This window comes from Manduca sexta, unplaced genomic scaffold (assembly GCF_014839805.1).
Source record: "Manduca sexta isolate Smith_Timp_Sample1 unplaced genomic scaffold, JHU_Msex_v1.0 HiC_scaffold_155, whole genome shotgun sequence".
Classification (NCBI taxonomy): domain Eukaryota; kingdom Metazoa; phylum Arthropoda; class Insecta; order Lepidoptera; family Sphingidae; genus Manduca; species Manduca sexta.
In genome coordinates, this window is record NW_023592425.1 from 1 (window position 1) to 25,198 (window position 25,198).

Sequence of the window (25,198 nt, forward strand, 5' to 3'; positions counted from 1 at the left end):
GTTCGTCCTTCAGAACGACAATATTCTGGAGGTTCGTCAGCTCCATCGCCACAACTCATCGTCGCCGTCGCAGTACCAAGTTGCAGGGATACATCGGTGGTTGGGGCAACGGAAGCTGTTCTGTGGGCATGTCCTTTGCGCGCAATGTAGAGGGTCTTCATCGGAGTTGTCGCCACAGTCGTTATCTCCGTCGCAAAGCCAGTAAGGTTCAACACAGATGTTAGTCTTCTCGCATTTGAGATGGTTAGTAGGACAAGTCGTGTTGTTGGGGCAGCGTTCATGAGTTTCGTCACTAGTGATGTTGTCTTTGCAATCATTGAAGCCATTGCAGACTTGAGACATGGGGATACAGCGCGAGTTGAGACAAGTGAACTCTCCTTCAGCGCAAGGTGGGTAGACACAGCCTTCCTCATCAGAACCATCTCTGCAGTCGTTCTCGTGATCACACCCAAGACTTGAATATACAACGACCGTTGTTACAGCGGAACTCGTTCGGGGAACATGAGTGGTACGCGCAGTAGTTTTTGTCTTCATCAGAATTGTCGCCGCAGTCGTCATCTCCATCACAAGACCACATACGACTGATGCATTTACCGTTACCGCAGAAGAATTTGCTAGAGTCACAAGTGATGTTCTTAGCGACGCACATACGACCCTCATTAACAAGTTTAGTATTTTCATCGCACCTACATTCAACTGTGTTGTTGGCGCCGGATGGCAACTCTGGGCACAACCACCATTGCTAAGTTTACACAAGTTTGACTGGCATTTTTGTCTACTGGGGCTGTAAATGTGGGATATCTCCTTCCAATCGTTTGACCATCTCAACCATGTTAGCGCCGGTGTGTTTTTCTGCTCGATATACTCCACGTAACTGAAGATCGGTCCAATAGATGTAATTTCCGAAGACTGTGATAGCGAAGGGATAGATTGTGGCTGTTATCAAAACTTCTCTGTTGCTACCATCCATGTTAGATCTTTCGATCTTTTCTCTGACAGCATCGGTCCAGTAAAGCATGTTTTCATCGAAATCAATTGTCAACCCGCTAGGTTGTGATAGATCTTTGTCAATGATAGCCTTTTTCAGTGATCCAGCCATTGTTGTTCTGTAAATTTTACCTGAAGTTCCGAATCTTCCCCAATCGGTATAGTACAAGGTTCCATTGCAGGATCAACAACGATAGCTCTTGGTCTTTCAACTCTTGCAATCATAACCAATTCGGAACCGTCCAAATTCATAGCGTAGATTGAATTGTTGGAACTATCGGTCCAGTAAACTTTCTTCTGAGTCCAGTCGTAAGAAATACCAGGGTTAATTCCCTTATTGATGATGTTATGAATAGTCGCTATCTGGGTTGTTCGCTGGCATCCAACCGATCCTAGCCCAAGGTCTGATTTGAGTAAAGAAGATTTTGTTGTCAGCGTAATCGAATTCCACCCGACGACGTTGGTGAGGTTGACCACAGGTTTAAAGGGCACACCGGTGGATTTAGGGTCGAGGTTGATGGCGCGAATCTCGGTTCTAGTCGTGAATACCAAGTATTCATCAACGACATCACATTTCTTTTGATTAGTCTGTGACACTTGACCAGTCGCGCAGTCACATCTGTGTGTTACTCCCTTATTGGAGTCAGGTGGAAAACTGAAACAGAGTTGATCGCAGCCTCCATTACCAAGTTTCCTACACGGATTGTTTTCGTCGGTTGGCTGGTTATTTACATCAAATATGACGATATCACGTAGTTTCGGTAAGTTCGTTCTAACTTTCTCTGGCATAGACATATTTCCTGGTAACTTCGATGCCTTATAAATCGTCTGCAAATTTCTATCAACCCAGTAAACGCTGCCTGTGTGAACTGCAATACCCATGGGGTTCGGCAAATTTGATCTGATTAGCTGTCTATTGCCACCGTTGTAAGAAATCTTCTGAATCTGGTCGAGTTTGGAATCTACCCAGTATACATCATGTGTCAGCATGTCGATGGTCAAGTCTCGGGGTTTGATATTCCGGAGCTGACAACAGTCTGCCAGTTGCTGCCGTCGAGATATGCTTTTCCGATGCGAGGGTATTGGCCATAATCTATCCAATAGAGCAACCTCTTCAGAGGATTTACAGCGAGCTCTCTTGGGGCATCCATGGTTGTTTTGACAAGGACCTTTCTGTTAGAACCATCTAGCCAGCACATCTCTACGTAGTTTTCGTGAGGGAAGACGTTTGTGAAATATAAATTACCAGCTACCCAGTCAACAGCCAGGCCTCTAATTCCATTACTGCCGATACCATCTTTGACGATATGCTGAAGTTCAGTACCATTTGGACGTATCCTAAAGATACCATTCCATTGGCCTCTGTTAAACTCAACCCAGTAGATGTAGTTCTCAGCGAAGTGGACATCGACGTGAAGAATGTGGTGTCCTTGGCCTGTGACTGGAACCATTGCTTCGGCGCTAGAATCGATGCTGTACCCTCGGATTAGGTCGAGTTGTGACACCACTGCAAAGGTTTTGTATGGAATGCAATTGACCTCACTCTCCTTTCTGTACCCGATCGAACAAGCACAAACTCTAGATCCACCGTCACTAGGTATACAGATCTGTTCGCACCCACCGTTATTTTGCGAGCATGGATGATGAATCATCTTTCTCTTTGGAATATCGTAAGAGATTTCAAGTCACTCTCATTGTCCAAGATAGTTTTGACGTTATCGCCATTAGGAAGGTCTGCTTTAATGATCTTCTCGTGCCTTGGGTCGAGGACGTATAACCTTGAGTCTAAGACAGCAATGACTTTTGGGAATGATATAGCGTTGGACTCCGTGAGAATAGTCTTCCTGTCATTGCCCTCGGTATTGACACTGTTGATGCTAGCGGGGAACTGAGTGCTGAAGTACACCAACTTCCTCTCCACGTCCACGGTGATGGCTTCAGGTCTCTCAATGGAGTCCACTAGAATGATGGGGTTGGTGCCGTCCATATTGGCTTTGCCGATTTTAGCTGGCACGCCGTAACCGCCTTCATCTGACCAGTATAATTTCCTATAAACAAAAAGAAACATTTTTATTATTACCAATTATTGCCACAGCGAAGGTTCTACTCTCCTCTTCAACCAACCTGGAAAGTAGTGTTCAATTTTGTTGGCCATATGAATGGTCTATGAAGATACTTACCCTTCAGTAGGATCCAGAGCTATGGCCTTAGGTTTTGCAACAGACATTTTACTTCCATCATTGGCCATTACAATCGACCTATATTTCACTTTGCCGTCTATTCTCACCAACTCAATGTTACTAGCAACTCTGTTGGCCATGTACAAGTTCCTTCCCAGCCAATCGAAGGCAATAGCCGAGGGAGCGCCGACGATGCCGGTGTCTTGGCCGAAGAACTCGACTTTATTCCCTCCGCCATAACTCATGCTGTAAATTGTGCAGTTTCTTCATCGTCACTGTCTCCGGAGATGGATTGGAGCCAGAAGAGCGTGTGGCCCTGTCTATCATAGTCTAGTTGTACTCCACCTGTTGGTAAAAACACCAATGAGTGTAAACTGTACGTTTCTTGTAACAGTAGAAAGGTCCAAAATCTTCGTTTGATATTTTTACATACCTTGAATTCCAACAACAGACGCCAACTGTCCAGCTCTTCCAGAACCATCTGTAGCTAAATCGATAATTTGCGATCCCTTCAGCACCATTAAGTATGCAGTTTCCTCTGAAAAATATACATAATATGAACACACTATTTATAGACACATTTATAGAAAATTTGTATTTGACTATAACCTATGCATACCTTCAACGCATTTTCCATCAGGCAAGAGTTTGAAGCCAGGCTTGCACATGCAAGTGTAGCCGATGGTCATGTTAGGACTTAGCAAACATAGATGTTGGCAAGTGTCCTTTTTGCACGGCGAGGGGTACTGCGGCTGGAGCGGGGTGGTGGACGTGAATAGACAGCGGCTGCGAAATCAGGTGAGACACTACCGTCTGATTCGACCCCTTGAACTTATGGGCAGAAAGGACTCTGTTTAATTGACGATCCGTCCAGTACAAAGTGTCTTCGAAAAGAGTTAACGAGTGCGGGTGCAATAGGTAGTGACTGCCAGCCAACACCTGCTGCCTTCCAGTTCCGTCGTAGTTGCAGAAGTCTATAAAGTCCAGTTTAGAATCAGCGAAGTAGACTCTCTTAGTCGCCGTGTCCAGGGTCAAACCATTTGGCCAGTAGATCTTGGTGGTTATTATTGCCATGCGCTGTGTACCATCCATACCAATCCTCTCAATCCTTGGGTTTTCTCCCCAGTCAGTCCAGAACAACCATCTTGTGTTCGGAGCGGGATCCAAGCACATACCTCTGGGCTGCGTGATGTTACCGCTAAGCAGCGCAGTTCTTGCTGTACCATCTTCTTTAGCGACTTCAATAGTATTTAACTTGCTGTCCAACCAGTAGATGTTACCCCCCACCCAGTCGTAAGCTAACCCTTCCACCAGATCAAGTCCTGTAGTGATTATCACTTGGGGCTCACTGCCTCGGTCTAACCGAGAAATCTTCTTCAGCTTCATATCAGACCAGAATATAGTTCCTGTATGCATGTTGGAGGCTGTAGCTACAACATTTTCTACATTAATTGGTACTCTTTCTAAGCCTTGTTCGTTCAGATCAGCCACTAAGATGGAGTGCCTGTTGGAAATGATGAGGAAGGCGCTGGAATGGTTGTTAGCTTTGCAAGAATGGTTGTTGTTGGTGAGGAGATACCCGTCGACACAGCTGCAGACATAAGACTTCTTGATATTTGTGCACACTTGCGAGCAGATGCCTGGAGGGTTGCATTCATCGATATCCTTACAGGTGTAGCCGTCGACGTCGAGTTCTCTCCAGGAGGACAGAGGCACAGCGGGCCATTTGGAGTCTCCTTACATTCGTTTGTACACAGGCCTTGTTGATCTTGGCATTCGGCGAAATCACAGCTAGGACCTGTAAATTAAAAATAAAAATATAAAAACTTCTAAATGGCAGAAAATAGCAAGTAATTATAGGGGCGTACGGTGTTCTCAGGTTCAATATCAACTATTAGTTCTGGTGTGTAGTGGTTTGTTTTCGTTTAGAAATGACGTATAATATTGTACAATAATCGTTCTATACTTGGGTTCTAGCTTACCTTCATCAGCACCGTTGGGGCAATCGGGCTTGTTGTCGCAAACTTGCGTGAGGTTGACGCAGCGACCAGTAACTCCAGGACATTGCCACTGTCCAGTTGGACATCTGAAAGTAAAATATTCTACTTAATAATATGTCTCAAAGACAGATAGTCATTGCGTATTTGTAACAATATTTTTTTGCGTTTTGAAGAAAAATTCTTATATATTTGACAAAGCATAGTAGCTACACTGAAACCGATTATATATTTAATTTAAGATAGACAACACTAGACTAGTACATTTGTCGTCGGTGGTCATAATAAATGTCATGTTTTGTGATTATCCCCATAACATGTACACTGGTCGTATTTAGGGTACAAGATGAGCCCCGACCTGAACGGCGGCGGCGTGCAGGCGTGCTGCAGCCCCTCGTCGGAGCCGTCGCCGCAGTCGTCGCGCGCGTCGCACACGTAGGACTTGAACACGCAGCGCCCGTTGTCGCAGCGGAAGTGGTTCGCGCCGCACTGCGCCGCGCCGCACGACGCCGGCTCGTCCGACAGGTCCTCGCAGTCGGGCGTGCCTGCGTATCATTCATTCATTCGGATAGGTGTTGACATTGAACGTCATCAATTTGTATAGTTTGAGAGTCGTAGACGTAACCTGTCTCATATTATCAGTTCACGTACACTCCTTGGTAAGAAATACCTTATGTAGGTATCATCATTATAAAAAACATCAGTAACATTATCAAAAGCTGTCAACTCACCGTCACAGTACCAGGTAGTGGGTATGCAGATCCCGGAGGAGCGGCACTGGAACTGTTTGTCTGGCTGGCACTGGTGCGGCGCCAGCGAGGGACAGCCCGCCTCGTCGCTGCCGTCGTTGCAGTCCGGGATGCCGTCACATTTGTATGCCTCCTAGAAAGAGGATTACAGCCGTTTAGATGACATTTGTTATACATTAGGTAGCATAAAATAAGTAAACCCTCATAGTGGAAGCTACAAACATTATTATTAATAATTTGTCTCGTAGGAAATCAATTTATTTAAACTGAGTCTATACTAGATTGCCGACGACAATGGCGTGCTATTCGAAACAAATTATACGAATATTTGTGTTCAGTTAGTGAGCTGATTGGTTTAGTAGAGGAATACATCTATAATTTCTGAAGCATTGTGAATGTTAGTAGCAGTGGTACTCACTCAAATAACATATTGAATATAGATTTAATTTCCATTACCTGCACACACTGCTTGAGGTCAGCGCATTTGAACTGGTTGGCGAGGCAGGATACGGGCGGACAGTCGGCCTCGTCCTGCTTGTCGAAGCAGTCGTCGTCCCCGTCACACACCCATGACGCGGGGATGCAGTGCCCCGTGCGCGGACATGTGAACTGACCGCAACAGGACGTTATTACATTGTGTGTTTAGATAGGTGAAATATATGTACTCAGACTGTCCACTGCAGATGTAGTGCAAACACACACTTTAAGAGATAGTAAATTACCAATTAGCACAAAAGCGACCTGACATTTGTAGATCCAGAGGGATAGAACGACTTATTTTTATAAACATCTTAAATCACAACGTCTCTCATTGAATCTGCTACTACGTAATATTATAAATCTTTCTCTTGCCGGAATAAAAATAACATGGCATTTATAATGGAAATATCTTTTCCAATCTAACCTGGAAGTAAGCGCAAGTCTTTTCAGCACAATGGCTGCCCTCGTCGGAGCCATCTCCACAATCGTTCTCGGAGTCACACTTCCAGGTGTTGGGCACGCAGCGTCCGTTGTCGCACTGGAACTGCAGGAGCTGCAGGTTGACGCACCCCGTCTCGTCAGAGAAGTCGCCGCAGTCGTTCTCAGAGTCGCACTTGAAAGTCGCAGGTATACAACGACCAGATTTTGAATTCTGATGAGCTGCATGTTGTTTCTGTAAAGATAATTCTTGATGTATTATGTTGATCGGATATTAGTTACACAGAGGCATTATTAGATGGAGAAATAAGGAGCAAATACTTTATGTTCATTAAACCTTTGAGTTACTTAGGTTTTGTACCAATTTAGGAGTAATGTGTCATTCACAAAGATAATTGAAATCCATGAAAGCTCGAGATGAAATATTAAGTTATGTGTTTACTTACTGGTACAATTCTGCTCCTCATCGCTGTTGTTAGACAGTCGTCGTCCCCATCGCACACCCAGCTCTTCGGGATACATCTCTGGTTATTGCACGTGAAGTCCCAGGAGTGCGGGCAGGCTTGCACGGGCGGCTCCGAGTTAGGATCGGCGATACAATTCTGACCATCTGCCGCCAACTCTCTCCGTAAGGACATCCGCACTTAACAGTCAAGAATTCGGTGTTATTCCTCGGTATGGCGAAACAAAGCTTATTGCAGTTTACATTATTACTCTCTCTGGGTTGCATCGGGTCTATTTTCTGTATATTATAACTATTGACTTTCAGCCTTGGTGGCCACGGACCATGTCTTCCCTGTTCCCCGGTCAGTTTGTGCAGCCTCACGATGGCGTCTAGTCTCCAGTCTGTGATGTACATGAACTCTTTGTTGATAACTATCGAGAACGGATGCCTGATCAGCCTCGAATTGACAGTTTTCACGTCAGTACCGTCCAGTTTGGAATGTTGTACGTGGTCCAGTAAGGCGTCACACCAGTATATTCTGTCGGTGTCAAAATCTATGGACAAGCCGTTAGGCCAGCCGAGAGTAACATTTTCGAAAACGAGAAGCCCGGTACCGTCAGTGTTGCAACGGCTGATGTTTGCCGGTCGGTCCCACTCCGAGAAGAATATGAAACCCTTGTTGGGATGAACGACAATAGCCCTGGGTCTTTTTAAGTCTTTCAGAAGAGTTCTTTTGTAAGTCACGTTCCTCGTTGAAAGGACATTCAATGTTCCTTTCCTAGAGTCGATGTAGTAAAGGTTTTTCGAAGCCCAGTCTACCGCGAGTCCTTCAACGCCCTCGTTCTGTGATGCGAGGACAATTTCCCGAGACGTTCCGTTCCTGTGCACCCTGTATATCACATCTTGTAGCACATCAGAGTAATAGATATGTTCATCTCTTGCGTCGAAGTCCAAGCCAACGAATCTAGCCCTTCGTGACACAACAGGCAAGATTGCGTCACTGAACCCTTCGATTACAGGATTGAGGACCTTTCCTTTAATGAATCTCTGTTGGGAGTACATGAGGAACTCATTCACTAAATCACAATTACGCAAATCGCTTTCGAGCCGGTAGCCGATGTTGCAAGCGCAGCGGTACCCCAGGCCACCATTTTGAATAGCTGTCACTATGCACATTTGGGAGCACCCTCCATTATTGTTACCACAGGGGTTATTGACCGAAGTTTGCTTTAAAGAGTGTATGACAGTGATCGCCCTGGGTTCCCTGATATCCTTCATTTTGTATATGGCTTGAATACTTGAAGCTCCTTCGTATTTATTGACTGAACTGATGCCTTGTTTAATGCTGTCTGACCAGTAGACCCTGTCTTCGAAAAGAGCGAGTCTTGAAGGGCTGGGGACCTGCTGTCCTCTGAGGACCAAGAAACGATGGTTGCCGTCGTAGTCGACCGTTTCGATGTAGTCCAGTAAGGAGTCACACCAGAACACTCGGCGCGCGATGATGTCCACCGCTATACCTGATGCTTTGTAGGCCGCTTCTGATACGATCGATTTCGCGTCCATGCCGCCGAACAATGGCTGAAAAGTATTGAAAGTTTTAAAGTTAAGTTACAAGAAAACAGCTTCAACTCTGATAAAGTTATTGCAATAAATTAAATCTGTAGACTGATGAGATATGATTAATTTCTCACCTGGCTACTATCAGCAACAAACATCAGACCCAGCGTCGGATCCAGGGCCAAATCGGCTGGGTTCGTCAAATTAGAGCCCAGCACTACGGCATGCAGTCTTCCATCCAGCTCGAAAACATCAATCTTTTGTCCCACGGCATCTGCCACGTACAGTTTGTCTCCCACCCAGTCCACGGCCAGGGCCGGAGCCCAGGAACCGGCGACCGTGATGTCGTTACCCGCATAGCTGTTCAGTCCGGCTGGCACGCTCAGATGCTGTGAGTGGATCTGTAAACAAAAAATATATATTGTATGATATAGACAAACATAGTTTGTTTCGACGCGGTTTCGACATTCCATATATCCTGTAACACGGACCAGCATTACTTCTGGTATCGTCAAGTCACCATGTTGGTTGTCATTTTTTTCAACTTTTCCTCAGTTGTAAAACTTTATTGGGGCCAATAAAAAACGACACAAAATAAAATCTGTTCAAAATATATTCAGCCCCTCATAATACAATATGCGTCTAGCAACTATTAAATTTATCCGCAACAAGCCTTTAATCAAATATTTAATTTGGTTGAAACTACTGACCTTTCTAGTCTTGAGATCGGACCAGAACAGCAGATTTCTCCTGTAGTGGTAGTCGAGTCCGGCGGCCGCGGTGGCGTTGGCGAGGGACACGGGCGCGCGGCCGTGCAGGTCCATGTGCAGCACCGCGCCCGCGTGCGCCAGCGCCCAGCGCCGCGCCGCGCCGCCCACGCAGCGCCGCCCCTCCACCAGCGAGTACCCGGGGGCGCATGCGCAACGATATGCTGGAATATACACGCACATTGATTGATACGTTCTGTGATGATTTATTTATCTGTTTAGACTAGCGAGTACCAGACCTGTTAGCTTTATAATTTGCAGTCATCTAGTCGTGATTGTTTACATAGCAAAAATTGCTTGTGGAAGTCAACTTCTGTAAGTTAACTTGCTAATCAAAATCTTGATTTATATAAGTTCAAATGTATCTTAAAGTTAATAAAAATATTAAACCTTAGAGTAATTTATATATTAATACGCGAAGAGAAAATGTTATACCCCTTTATAAGCACATTGCGTGCACAGAGGAGTGGGAGATTTGATATGATTACTGTTTATGTAGAGGAGAGTAAAAATAAAATTTATGTGTGTTACAAATACATTAAATTCCACGGTTTAATTTCGAACACAGCTAATACATTTAAGTAGGGTATTTTACTGCTAAGTAATAATACTTTATAAAACTAAAACACTTACATCCAGCAGTATTAACGCAAAGCTGGTGGCAGAAGCCCCACTCCTTGCACTCGTCGCGGTCCACGCAGGTCCTGTTGTCTGCCGAGAGCGTGAGTCCGGCCGCGCAGGAACACGCTCCGCCAGACGGAGACGCCACGCATTTGTACTCACAGTCCAAGGCGGGACAGGAGGCCGTTGCTGGAAGATAAAATGTATTTAGTGGAATAGAGAAATAGTAGACAGTCGCGGGTAAGAACACAACTTATAAATCCTCTTACTTCGAGCTTAGGCATATACTTTATATTATACCTATCGCGAGAATCGTCACGGTAACAAAAATAATAAAGAAAATTTATCGCTAAAACCAGGCTAAAACAATACTAGTATAATTGAATCAATTTAATGTTTTTTTATCGTAGTTCGGCAAAGTAGTTTAATTGCACCTGATGTTAAGTGAAGTGGAGCTCAAAGAAAGTGCCGACCGGCAGTCATGCCGGCCTGCATAATTGCTTCTTCACGCTCCGCAATCAGTAATACAACATTATGTGCTTTAAAATATTATGCAAATTGCTAGTTTGTGTGGCACCAAAAAAAATATCACACAGCTTATAAATAAAAGAACTCACAGCAAGCAGCTTCCTCATCAGCATTATCTTCACAGTCCCTCTTCCCGTCACACAGCTGGTACCGCATGATACACTTGTGGGTTCCATCTTGTCCCCCTTAGGGCACAGGTACTTGTTATCGGGGCAGGCTATGGCGGTGCAGTTCGCCTCGTCGGAGCCGTCCGCGCAGTCCTTGTATCCATCGCAGTGGTAGGTAGCGGGGATGCACAGCGCGTTACTGCAGCGGAACTGCCCGATGTGGCAGGGGGGAAAACCTGGGAACAAATGTTTGGTTAAGATTGATGAATTAATATAAGAATATGAGATAGTTTTGTTATGCGTACTTATACATTTACCGAATATTATAATTGAAAATTACCTAGAAAATACATAGTAATTAATACTTTACGTAATCAATCTCCAATGCAATACCACGGTGAAAATTAACAAACAAAACAAGATAATACATATAAGGGTTAGAGAAGACTTCTCATCACGGCATTTCACTTTACGGTTGATGTCATTTTAAATATAATATTAGTAATAAATCCACGATATTTCAACAATGCAAAACCTTTGGTGTAGTGTTTGTTAGTTTGACGTGATGCTTTTAAAAGTCCCTGTACCTGGGCGCTATAAATCAGGCGAGTTCAGATGTTCTGTAACTCCACGGAGCGCACAACTTCACTTTTAGTCGAGATATATTTTAAAACACATATAATACTAGATTTTTACCTTTAAAATGTGGAATTGGTTTTTTTTTAACTCGATATTTCGAAATAGACATTGTGGAATGAAGATTTATAACACAACCTTAATGTAAAATCTATATTTAGGTAGGTAGGTAGGTAGGTAGGTATATTCAGGTATATACATAAAAAGGATTTTTAAGCTTGTAAAGGAATTATGATTGTTCCCTGGAACTAAAAGAATGTAAACAGGAAACATATCCTGCATCTGAATTAAAATACAATTACTAATGGTCCGTAAACCTTCTGCTAAATACGCAAATCAAAGTCCTAATTTATTCTTATTACATTTATTTTGGGAAAAGCCTTTAATTTAAGCATAAACCTCCAAAAGTGTAATAAAGGGCAACTCACTACAATGTTCTTCGTCTGAGTTGTCGCCGCAGTCGTCTTTGTGGTCGCACTCACAGAAGCGTCGACGCACTTGTTCCCTGTAGCGCACTTGAACTGGTCCAGCCGGCAGGGTGTCGAGTCTGTGGGACAATTCTGCTCGTCCTTACCCGTCCTACAGTCTAAATACCTGCACGAAAACAATTTAATGAGATTTTTAATAAGTTAGTTCTAAGATTTTTGGCTAGATGTCGTTGTAATAAAATTTGTTTTCAGGCTGTGAAATAAGAGGTAGAAGTTTCAATTGTACTGGAATATGTATTTGCTGGGTCCATGCATTTTATTGTAATTTATATGGCTAATATTATGCATGAACACCGATAGAAATTGTGGATTCCATCATCAATAAAAACTAAATAGACTAATATAATTAGAGATAGATTAACAAAATGTCTTCTTAAATACAAATAAGTAAAGAATAATCCACAGTGACACAATGTAGATATGTAGGAATATCGATTAGAATATGTCGGAATGTATTACCCGTCACATTTCTTCTCTTTAGGTATGCAGGGCCCCTGCGAGGACACTTTCCCGGGCCCGCGCCCTCTACACCGCACTGGAAGTCGTCAGTTTGACATTTGCGATATGCTGGAACAAATAAAATACTGTGATTACATATTAACTCTTCGCTCAGTGTAGTGCTATTTGCTTTACAGAGTTACTTGCTCGTCTCTTTATTTGAAAATAATGATATCAACGCTACTAATAATAGTATTATTATTAAACATAACAGAGTTATAATCTTATACATAATTTAAGAAACTGTAAATGAAATTCCACAGGCAGTCACAAGCACTTGTATAAAACATTTCCCAAAGTACAATCATATTGAAGCGCACAATCCGGTAAAGGGTTTATGGGTATGTGCGTGCGGTGAATGCGCGTCACGTGTCGCGCGTGTCAACGCTCGCAGAACGCGTTTGGATCAACAGGTCCCATCACCTGCGCGCGGCTCTGTTCTAGGCCTATTGGAATGTTTCTAGTTATAAGCTAAGAAAATACGAGTACGAAATAAGAGGTTAGATTTTACTGAGAAAGATATGTATTTTGTATGTAAGAGTAATTTTTCGTTGTCAGCATAGAATAATGCATAAGTATCCAAAGATATATTTTATTTCTATGGTAATTGGTAAGTCATAACGAGAAGCACAATCTATTTTGAACTTCTCTCGTATGCGAAAAACCGCTCATCAGCATAAAGATAGCCCTGGGGAAAAGCTAGGAGAACGATTGGTCACCTTTAACTTTACACTAGAAAATAGAAAGGAAAACGTTAAATACATGGATTGTTCAAAAAGTACCTAGTTAGTTTCAAACGTTCCTGTTGGATTTCACACGTTCAGTGGGATTGCTAAAATCGCCTCTTTCTAATTTCCATAGGTTGACAACGCACCCACAATATTACTTATGAGGGTGTTTACAGGCGAGGGTAATCTGTTACCAACGTGGCCCTTCGCATAACTTCTGCTCTAAGTAGACAAATATTACAACACCGTTCTTCAAAATTATCTCGTTCTAAAATATGTCCCATTATTTTACCCAAATCCTCGTGACATCCATAAGTTTCAGCCTGTTCGAGATAACGCAATTTCCATACAAAGTTATGCAAAAATAGACCTCCGAGACGAGTTTAAGGCTATAAAATTAAGTTAGAGTGCATTCAACAACGTTGGCTAGCGGCCCTATGTTTAAAATTTATGTTTTAATGTTACAGGATTTTTCTACCGTGCATTTTTCTTCTTTCCTATAATAGCAAACAATTATTTATGCAATCGTGATCAGGATAGCTGCTCGATAGCGTATCGATAAATGCTATAACTACAAGTAGGATGTAGTGAGTGATGGCATGAACTTTGTTATTGAAAGTTTCAGATAGTACATTTTTTTTCTCTACTAACGATTCACAAAGACTTATATTTGACATATTAACTATGTTATATAAATTGTTTTGTTTATTTAGGATGTGAAGGAAGGGGCGATGTTCCGCTATTTTATACGCAATTGATACGTAATAATGTTTCATAATAAGGATACACAATAAAATATTGTAACATAAAACTTACATAATAAAACGGATGATACTTTTACTACCACCTAAATAATATATCAACGGAAACCAAAGTTTTGTTTAAAATTATTAAAATTCCCATTCTCAAAACTCGGGGTATGCAGTGACATATCTGGGTTCAAAACATATTAATAAAAGTTATCTCTGGGGCGTGTAATAATTCTAACGCCCATATTATCCCGTTATGCTGACGGTTGGCACATCTTTAGGACTGGGCTGGGATCAGGGCAGACCGTCGTAAATATTATCGGCGGATCCACTGCCCGGCCAAGCATCATATCGCGATTCAAATATTTTGCCACGTTTATGGGAATATTTAATGTTTGGGACCACTTTGGGTCGGGTTTGAGATGCTAGTGCTTATTTTCGTAGATGTCTAGTCAGTGTAAGGCTGTAAAATTGAAGTACTGGATTCGATTTCCCGATTGCTATATTTTACGATATTCAGGAAATAAATATGAAAAATATTTTCTATTCAAATAAATCTTGTTTAGATCTAGAAATAACATTAACAAATACATATAATATTTTAAAACTGCACATTTATTTATATTTTTCTTCTGAAAATGGTATTACAAAAAGCCAAGTCTGCAGCAACATTAAAAATATTGTTTGTAACGTGAGAGATAAAAAGAAACTTAATCGTGGTCTAGCTGCAGAAATTTTCTCACAATGCGACAAGTGTTGAGGATGACTGCTTTTTGAAGATTGATGTATAGGAATTTTTGGTAGATGAAGTGTCTGGAGGGAGTTGTGGAGGTGTGTAGGAATCACGCCCATGGTTGACAAAACTATTGGGACTATTACTGCCTTTTGAAGACGCCACATTCGAGTAACTTCGTCTTTAAGTTCAATGTATTTAGAAAGTTTTTCAGCTATTGTAGATTGAATGTTGTGAGTGTTCGGTATTGCTATATCTATGATGTAAGCAGACTTCTGAATTTTATCAATTAATATAATATCTGGTCTATTGTAGTGTATCGTTCTGTCTGTAAGTATGGCGCGGTCGAAGTAAAGTTTATGTGTCGAATTTTCTGATATTATTGCCGGCGAATACTTGTAATAAGGTGTTGATGAATCTATAAGTTTGTACTTAAGGGCTAGAGTCTGGTGGATTATGTGTGCAACCTGATCATGTCTGTATTTGTAGTCTGTTTGGACTATGGATTTGCAAGCGCCTGTAATGTGCTGAATTGTTTCCGACGAACTATTGCATCTTCTACACATATCGGTCGGAAGGTTTGTAGCTTTTATAATATACTTTTGGTAGTAGTAGTAGTTAGTAGTAGCCACTCGTTCGACGCATCTTTGTCGACGTTAGGCTGGTTCAGATCGAGACGATGTCTACCATGAAGAGCTTTCCGGGTCCACTTCCTGATTTTGGTTGGATTATCTACTTGCGTTTCATTGGGCTGGGTACATTTACTACGCAAATTAGGGTGTAAACTTGGTATCATTAAACACTATTGCTGAATGTAGTTGGGAGTCGGTTTGTTTGTTATGGAAGTAATACCTGAGGGTTGTTATTTGCTTACTATGAAGATTATTGATGTCTATGAGGCCTCTGCCACCTTCCTGCGTGGCAGAGTTTGCCTTGAACACAGGCTCGTGGATGGTGTTTCCTATGCTTAGTAAGAGCTACATTAATGACACGTTGGAGATTTTTAAGATCGGATTTTGACCATCTAATAATACCGAATGAGTACGTTAAAACAGGGATAGCGTAAGTATTTATTGCTTTAAAGATATGTTTAGAGTTTAAGTGGGTTTTAAAACTGAGTTAAGTCTGTATCTGAATGCCTCTAAGAGTTTTGTTTTTGTTTCTTTTGGAGTATTTGACGAGCCTGATGGAACCCTAAGTATTTATATGCTTCATACTCAGTGAGTGATAGGTTGGTCTGGCCTGTCTGCATTTGTAAGAGTAATCATAAAAGTGTCCTGCTTTGATTGAGTTATTTCTGCATTTATCAATGCCGAATTCCATATGAATATCTGATGAGAATTTTTGGGTTTGCTCTATTAGTTCGTCTATATCAGCAGAGGATTGTGCGTACAATTTAATGTCATCCATGTATAAAAGATGATTTAATTTAAATGTTAGGTTAGCCTGTCCGTCGGTTTCTTTATGGGAATCTAGTGTATATCCGGTTTCTATGGAGTTTAACATATTGGAAAGGGGGTTCAAAGCAAAGACAAAACCACAACGGCACTGAGTGCAGGTCGCCCTGGAATATTCCCTTTTAATTTTGATGGGGTCGGTCACTAGAGAACCATCAGGAATTTTAACTGGAGGCGAGTTGACCAATGTGCAGCAGTGGTTCGCAAGAAAGTAATAAGTTGGGATGAATTTTATAGATGCGCAGTACTGAGAATAACCATGAATGTGGAACGGAATCAAAAGCTTTTTGTAGTCAATATAAGTGGTGTATAGATCTTCTTTATATTTATGTGCGCGATTTACAATAACCGAGTCAATTGTGACCTGTTCCTTACACCCCTGACTAAATTTCCTACAGCCTTTTTGTTGTTCAGTTAGTATGTTATGATTAGCGAGGTGAGTGTAAATTAAATCTGAGAGGCACGCTGTAATTATTTTATAAATTGTCTGTAGGCAAGTAATAGGTCTATATTTTGCTGGATTGGCTGTATCATTTTGGTCTTTTGGTAGCATATACGTATTTCCTGCTGTTATGTAAGAAGGCATTTCTTCAGGGCTTTCAATAAATCTATTGATATAGTTATGTAGGGTTGTATGTGTGTAAATTTTTTATACCAAAAATTATGGATGTGATCTGAACCAGTAGTTTTCCAATTATGAAGTCTGTTAATGACGTTTTGGTATGTTCGTAGGGTATTCTTTCATATAGCATAGGTGGGGTGCAATTGTGTTTATCTTGTTCTATCTTGATCCAGTCAGCCTCAGCATTATGTTCGACAGGATTTGACCATATGTTAGCCCAGTATTGTTGTAATTGTATTGGGTCAGGTGTTAATAAATTACGAGCAGCAGCTGTGGTTTGTGTAGTTTGAGTATTTGTTACGGGACCTAGTGTACGATAAAACTTTCTTTCATTATTGTTGAAGTCATTGTTTTGAGTTTTGCGGAGGGTACATTGTTTGTATCTATTTAGTCGGTTACAGGCTATCGTTAGTTTCTGTTTCAAGGTGTCAAGGAAATGAGATAATTGTGAATTAGGTTCTTCGTGGATTGTGTGAATTCTGTACTGTGTTAAGATGTTTTGTACTTGTTGATTTAAATAGTCGCTTCTAATCCCATTCATGTAATGTGTCAATCTGCTTATTTTAGCTCGTAGATCTGCAATTTTTTTCCAGGCGTTTTTGCCAATGTGGTTTAGTTCGACTTACCATCAGGATTCGGTTACCATCAGGGTTATTGCAATTCATGGGGCTTAGTTTGCTACCGTTGACTTTAGCTGCAGTCCATGCCGAACAGTATAAGACAGTCTGTAAATATTTGTAGTCGGTATCATTATTTGCCTTTTGTGGTATTATTTTATCTATACTATTATATAAAGCTGAAGAGTTTGTTTGTTTGTTTGTTTGTTTGTTTGATCGCGCTAATCTCAGGAACCACCGGTCCAAACTGAAAAAATCTTTTTGCGTTGGATAGCCCTTTGTTCGTGGAGTGCTATAGGCTATATATCATCACGCTATACCCAATAGGAGCGGAGCAGTAATGGCTAATCTCAGGAACTACCGGTCCAAACTGAAAAATTCTTTTGCGTTGGATAGCCTTTTGTTCGTGGAGTGCTATAAGGCTATATGTCATCACGCTATACCCAATAGGAGCAGAGCAGTAATGGCTAATCTCAGAAACTAGGAGTTTGAACTGAATAATTATTTTTGTGTTGGATAGCCATTTGTTCCTGGAATGCTATAGGCTATATATATCTTCACGCTATGCCCAATAGGAGCGGAGCAGTAATCGCTAATCTCAGGAACTACCGGTTCGAACTGAAAAATATTTTTGTGTTGGAAAATATATAGCGTGACTTTTATAACGGAAAACTTTAGCCCGAAAAACTTTATAACGCGGGCGGAGCCGCGGGCAAAAGCTAGCTGTTAATATAATTCACAATTTGCAGAAATTTTTTAGATGATTTTTGTTTAGGAATAAATGGTCTATTAGTTGGATCAGTATCTATAAAGCATTCGAAAGCTTGGCAAAAGGTATCGTTTATTTCTTGATTCCGTTCATCTTGTTCTTGTGTTGTTACTTCCAGTGATTCAGTTTGTGTAAGGCAATTTGGTTGTATGTTACTAAGGAAGTCACTTTCAGGAAGTGTCAAATCATCTATAGTTGAATGGGGTCTGGTGTGCCGTATTTTGTTCCGAAGTGTTTGTTTGTAGTCCAAAATCGTTAATTTGCAGTTCTTGAGCTACTTGTTCCTTTATTGCTGCAATTCTTTCGGGTGAAATTAAACGATTGTTAATTATAACTCTCCGCTGATCAGAGACACGCTGTTCGCTAACGTGTGCTAGGTGTGGGAAGGCGGTTACGAAGTGTTGGTGTAATAGTGTTCTGTAGGATGTTTTGTCTGTTTCTGATTTAGTTATTTTGTAGTATGCTGCAATGATAGTTTCGTTGTATTCGGTTGTCCATCTCATACGCTGCCCCAGTTGTTGTGTTCCCTGTATATATAACTGTGATTGAATTTGTTGTGTCTGTTGTATTTGTGTGTGTGTCTTTTCTAAATCTTCTTTTACTTCTCTATAAATACTATCTATAGTTTGTTGTGGCAGTAGGTTGTTACGTACAATTGCTCTTCGTTGGTCACCTAATCTTTGTCTGCTTACTGTCATATGTGGAAATTTTTCTTGAAATTTTGAATGTAACGGTTCTAGATAGGTTTTGGTGTCAGTTCCCATAGATGTTAAAGAAAGATATGTTCGTAGGATAAATTCGTTCATATCAGAGGTCCATTTCCTACGTGTCATAGTGGTCATGGTGGTGGGCATAGGGTTATCGACAGTCAATGTCTCCTGCGCAACACCCCCCGACATTAGAGAACTGGCCGAAGATGGTGTAGATGATGGGCTAAATGATGGGTCAGACCCGGTGTAACTTGTGAGAGTACTAGGTTTACGAAAAAGCCCGTTGGCGTAAACCCTCACGGCCGGTGTTCGCATTGCTGCCACGTCCAGCGCCGGCACTGGACGCGCCCCGACGTCCCTCGGGCAGCGGCACTTCGGCTGTAATATATTTATCGATGAGGACCCGCCTGTTCAATCCAGCATCGCCAACGTTACCCGAACTGTAGCACCCAGCGTCGGCTCCAGATGCGCCCCGGCGACCCCCGGGCAGCGACCGTAAATTGTATCTCTTATTTTCCATTCTCCATAAATTGGGTTACCATAGCCACGTTAGCCACGCCAGTAAATTGATATCGTGTGTCCGCCCCCACATGATCAGGTGGTCGATCAGGACGTGTGGTTGGATTTTAGGGGGCTTATTATTATTATTATTAACAACAATTGACAACATTTCAAAATGTAAACGTGCCTGAGACAATAATATTATTCCTTAATTTTTCTACTCTGAGTTCGATTACGTATTTTTAATATTTTTTTGATACTTAATTTTGAAGAAAAATATTTAAAACTGACAAATGCTTGATAATGATACAGTTAAAGTTGTTCCTTACTATTTAATTTAAAAACTAAGACACAGTGATTTGTCAATGTCAAATGTCAATATTACAATAGGAGAGAAACAAAAAACTGTCACTTGACTTCTTATTGCAAAGCGAAGGTCATTACGTGTTGAGCCGTATATATGATGTCATTTGGCGCTTACGTCGTTTTAGAATAAAACAAAATTCAAAGTGAAAACCATGAAAGAAAATGACAAAGTTTTGAATAAATAAAAAATATGAGTCTAATAATTTTAGATCTACTTTCATAAAATATAAACATTTGAGTAAGTCGATAAAATTAAATGTCAAATACACTCAGATAGTATTCTAGTTCCAAGGATAAATTAACAATCCCATTCTAAGAAAATATCTATATTTCAGCTGTAGTTTAATTGGACCTGCTTGCATAAATATTCCTATTGCCTGAGAAGCTTTTACATTATTTATTAATTTTATATTTCTGTTTGTTAAACCACGAGAACTTACCAATTAACTTGATTCCTACGTTATATTACCACTAAAAAATAATAACAAAAAATTTAATTCCGTAAAATTCTAAGCAAGCTTTCATTAACGCAGTGAGTATGTATATCTGCTGTAGTTATTTTAATAACGCATTCGATATAACGTTCCACTTATTAGTTCCAAAAGGTATTGAATATAGTTGCCTGCGGTTAGTTCTATTAGTGTCCATGGAAATTACACATAGCAAAATACGACACAATTTTGAATTATACCATTTGCAATTCACATTAAAATTATTGCAATCAAAGTAAGTAGTTGTAAGTAATTTTACCACCACCGCTACCAGCCTGCCAAACGTCTACTTCCTTCAACGAATCCGATTTTGGATACATTATTTTTATCAAAATTGAACCCTGTACTTCCAGCGAAATAGCGTCTGTGTGTTGTCTTGAACTTTAAATTTCCTTTTTTTTTATATATAACGCTACGTGTTGCTCACGATATTCCCCGTGTGAATAACCTCCCCCACTGCAATAGTCCCTAAAACACACTACGACGCCAAAGCTATTTCTTTGACAAGTATCATTAAAAAAATATGTTATATCCAACTGGAGCATTACTGATATAAAAGTATACCACGTGTTTATCTAAAATATGATCCACCCGTGTGCTAAATTTCATTTAAATCCAATCAGTGGTTTACTTAAAACTAACATCCAAAGATTTTCTCAAACTTAAGCTTTTATATTAGTTAGAGTAAGAAGTAAGCGCCAGGTAGCTACTACCGCCGTATTAGCCGTATCAATGTGTAAATGATACGAGATCCTTGAGCTTGAGGGGCCCCTGTTGGCGCACACCTACTTTAAATATATCGGGGTCCCAAAACTCACACTATCCTGCGGACATCAAAAAAGTATAGTTTGTTTTACAATCAGCCTATATGTAACCTTGACCCTCTGGGGCATCCAATACTGGATCAATATCATAAAAAAACCTACTTATTTATTTGCCAACCTAGGAATCGAACCTGAGGCATTTCTTCTTCTAATACAATGAAGAAGCGATAATTTGTAGTAATTAGTTTCATTTAAATAAGTTATGAGGGTAGCTTATCGACTAATAAATATAAATAACAATAAAGTATATTAAAAGTTTGTGACGATAAATTATTTTTGTGACGCTATAAAAAATAACTAGATGATAATTCTAATGTTACCTCTAAAAAATATATTTAATCAATTTTTTATTTGTATCATAATAAAAACGAGACTTCGAAAATATATTGTTTTAAATATGCCAAGTTACATATAATCAATGTTTGATTTACTGTTGAATGAATTTATTGAAATCATGTTGCCCAATATTACAGAAAGCATACTGTAAGTATAAAGCTACAAAATATTAATATATTTCGTGACTATGCGTAGCGGAATAAGGCTGCAAATAGTCAAAGCCGCACCGTTAGTATATTTTGAAGGTGCTATCGTAGAGGACGCTGCCCCATGTGCAATCGTATTTCGTTCGCAGACCTCATAGAGTACACTCCCGGCGGTTAGTCTGGCGAAGTAGTAGTGATCGCGGGAAAACGTTATTATGTAATATGTGTTCTTACACAGTTTCGATGATACGTTAGATATTTTGAATGGTTTAGTTCCGTTTTTAATTCGCAATCATGATTCGAAAATATAAATTCGACAAACATAAACATAAAATAATTTATCGCTGTCGCCAATAACCGAAGATATTACCAACGGTGCTTTCAACTCTGAGAAAATAAAGTTTAAAGAGGAAATCTACAACCCAGGTATGTTTTATAACTTTTAACGCGAGTGTTTTTTATTGGCATGCTTATTGAGACTCCATTTTTAAACATTTTTCGCTTGTTCGTCATTGGATGGACATTCGTCCGTCGGATACCAAAATTCTCAAATTAAAAGTTTAAATTATTTATTAATCGCGTAAGTGAACATAATTTCATTGATGACAGCTTAATGATATACATAATAATACGATTATTTATTACAATAAAGTGTTACTTATGTGACTATAAAAAATAATATAAAGCAAAGCACAGTGAAATCAATAAATCCAACTGGCAGGTATGTTGATATTGTTTTTATGAAATTATTTCAATATTGCGTTCGGCTCCTCTTTGTTGAGGACGATATAGGGAAGGCAGAAAGACATCCCAATCTTTCTTTTGCCATCACCATTAAATTATCGTTTTAATTTATTTGTTTAGTCTATCGTATAAAGTCAAATTAGATATAATATTATAGAATAAATATAACGAAATTATCGGTCGATTATTTTATAAAATATATAACATGTCAACAAGTGTTTAATATTATAATATCAATATTACAAATAACTAGGTATATAGGAGACACTTTGGACAGTTAAATAATAGTGCTAATATGGTCATGACCGATGACCGGACCGATTTTTCAATCCGCTTGTCGTTCAGATAATCAGATTAATTATAATAACCTATTTAGAGGGTTCCTTCAAATTAGCCGCGATGATTTCTTAATCCGTTTGAATTACCATAACATAAACAATGCAAAATTTTAAAAATCATAACAGTCCAGCCATGAAAATGTGCTTAGCGTCCAGGGGTATTGTAGCGCGATTCTAGCACCAGGTACGCTGGAGTAGCAATGTCGCTTGCTGCACTATGCTGTATGACGGGCATCCTTTCTATTATTCTATGCACCAGTCTCGCTTAATCTTCGTTATTACCCGCCACTTATGTCAAACTGGTCCGTCGCCTATTGTGCTATGCTCCGTAGTTTTCCATAATTTTGTAAAGAAAACAAAGATGTTAGGAAGAAGTTCTTTCAAAGAACACATAAGTGTGTAGCCGATTTGTAATTTTGAATTAGTTCAGCTACTTATTTAGGTGAATCTACATTATACCTATAAAACAATATTATTATGTTTGAAAGCGACAAACATGTATTTTCCATTGAGATAAAATAAAAACTTTTTCACTAGATAAGAATAAGAATAAAAGCAACCTTTTCAAATAACAGTTGTGCTAATAGGAGGTACCAAAAGAACATATTTTTAAATTGATAAATAGGCACATAAAAGATATTACCGCAAAATCCAATATTATATTGATCACTAAAAATGTATTAAGTATATTTAAGTCCAGTTGCACGGATTAGAATTTAGAACTGTCAACCCTAATTCACAAACTGGCTCATTTCAACCACAACTAACCTTGTTTAGACTATCCCTACCCAAATATCACAAATTCAGCCGTAAACGAACACAAAATAACTTTTTATATGTGATTCAGGCAGTTATAAACAGTGACTATTGTTTTAATAGTCCATAGCTTTAACGTTACGTTCATTTATTACCATTCGTTTATAATATTTCCTGTTGTATCTTTGATTTAATACAATTGTTGCACACAATACAGGTAGTATTTTAACAGAAACTAATGACGGAATAATAAATTTTATTTTAGTGGGGATCGCAATTATTGGTCTCTTAATTAATTATATTAACTTGGTAGGTTTATAATTTTAGACCATGGTATAAAAGGTAGTCCTTATTTCGATCATTTCCTTTATTCCCCTGACGCGACTCTAAAGTATTCGTACACCTCTATTAGTATTTTCATCAAATGCGCGCCTGCATCATCGATCGATGGCCTGGAGTCCCTTTATACATTATGGAATGAAATATGTGATTTTTATCGCTCTAGGCAAAATTACGAAAGTAAACATTTAATTCCCTGGTATGAGTGCACTCGATTATTGACAATATAAATGCTTACGACTCGTTTTAAATAAATTGCCCTTGACTGATTTTTTTACTTTTATTTATTTATTTACTCTTCTTGTACACCGGAGACATAGATAATGGAACAAGATAATAGGAAAAAGTACAAATCGCGGTCTTATAGCACAAGGCAATCTCTTACAGACAACCATGGGATGGATATAAGAGAAAACGGAATAATATGGGACAGTATGAGGTGTACGAAGTATACTAATAAGTTTAAAGATAAAGATAAAACATATAAGATAAAAATATATACAAATGTTATACAATATAAGAATACATACAAATATGGCTTCAATATGTACATATATAGGTACTACATATAACTTACTGTTAACTTACTTAATAACAACAAAATAACAGAGGCATGCGTCCGTTTCTTGCTTTTAAATTCTTCTTAAGCATTTAAAACCCGGTGATGTTAATGTTCAATGATGGATTGCTGTGTGTAAGCAATTTTACATGCATTTCCTATGTCAAGGTTTAATAATAATGCTATTTTACGCAATTTAAAAGTATTGTTGTATTTTAATTTCTCTGGTTAGAATATATTGGCGATTCGGATCACCACGTTTCCTTTGGCTCCTTTGGCAGTTCATGATTAATATATAATCAGGGCACCTGCGCAGTCTCCGATGTTGGCTTATTCATCCGGGCTTCATGTATCGATCGCCGCTTTAGTCAAAGCAATGTGGGCGCCAAACCAACCTTAAAAATAATTACGACGACGGAATTAGAATCTATTAAACTGACCTCAAAGTTTCCATAAAAATTACTGTTGATAACGTCTTTTGCGTTTCGTACACTATTTGAAAATAGGTTTTATTGCTTTTCATCCTACACGGATTTAAATATCGTTGCTAAAGCTTCTTCGCTGCCGCCATCTAAATAATAGTTTAAGAGCCCGTGAACCCCAGACCTTCGTTATTTTATAAAAGCTGAAAGTTTGTCAGCGCTTGCTCCCAACACAGGTAAGAACGATGGGCCATATGAAGTTTGGGTTACCGTGGCTTTGACAGATAAACGGTACTAAAGGTGTGTAAATAGATATAATTTCATAAAATAATAAAGTGAGATTTTTGGTGTTACCTTCAGAAAATTATTAAAATCACGTTATTCATTGCCAGACACTTAACATCGTAGCAATCCCTTGACAGACACCCTTAGTGTTCATGAAATTATAATTTTATTTACGTTATAGTATAAAAGCTGATTTTTTTATATATAATACTTGGGTAATAAGTAAAT

General features: G+C 39.6%; 1 pseudogene; it reads right to left on the bottom strand.

The window, feature by feature from the left end:
• Window positions 1-4: 4 nt before the first annotated feature.
• Window positions 5-19,383, bottom strand: LOC119191442 (annotated as a pseudogene).
• Window positions 19,384-25,198: the final 5,815 nt, after the last annotated feature.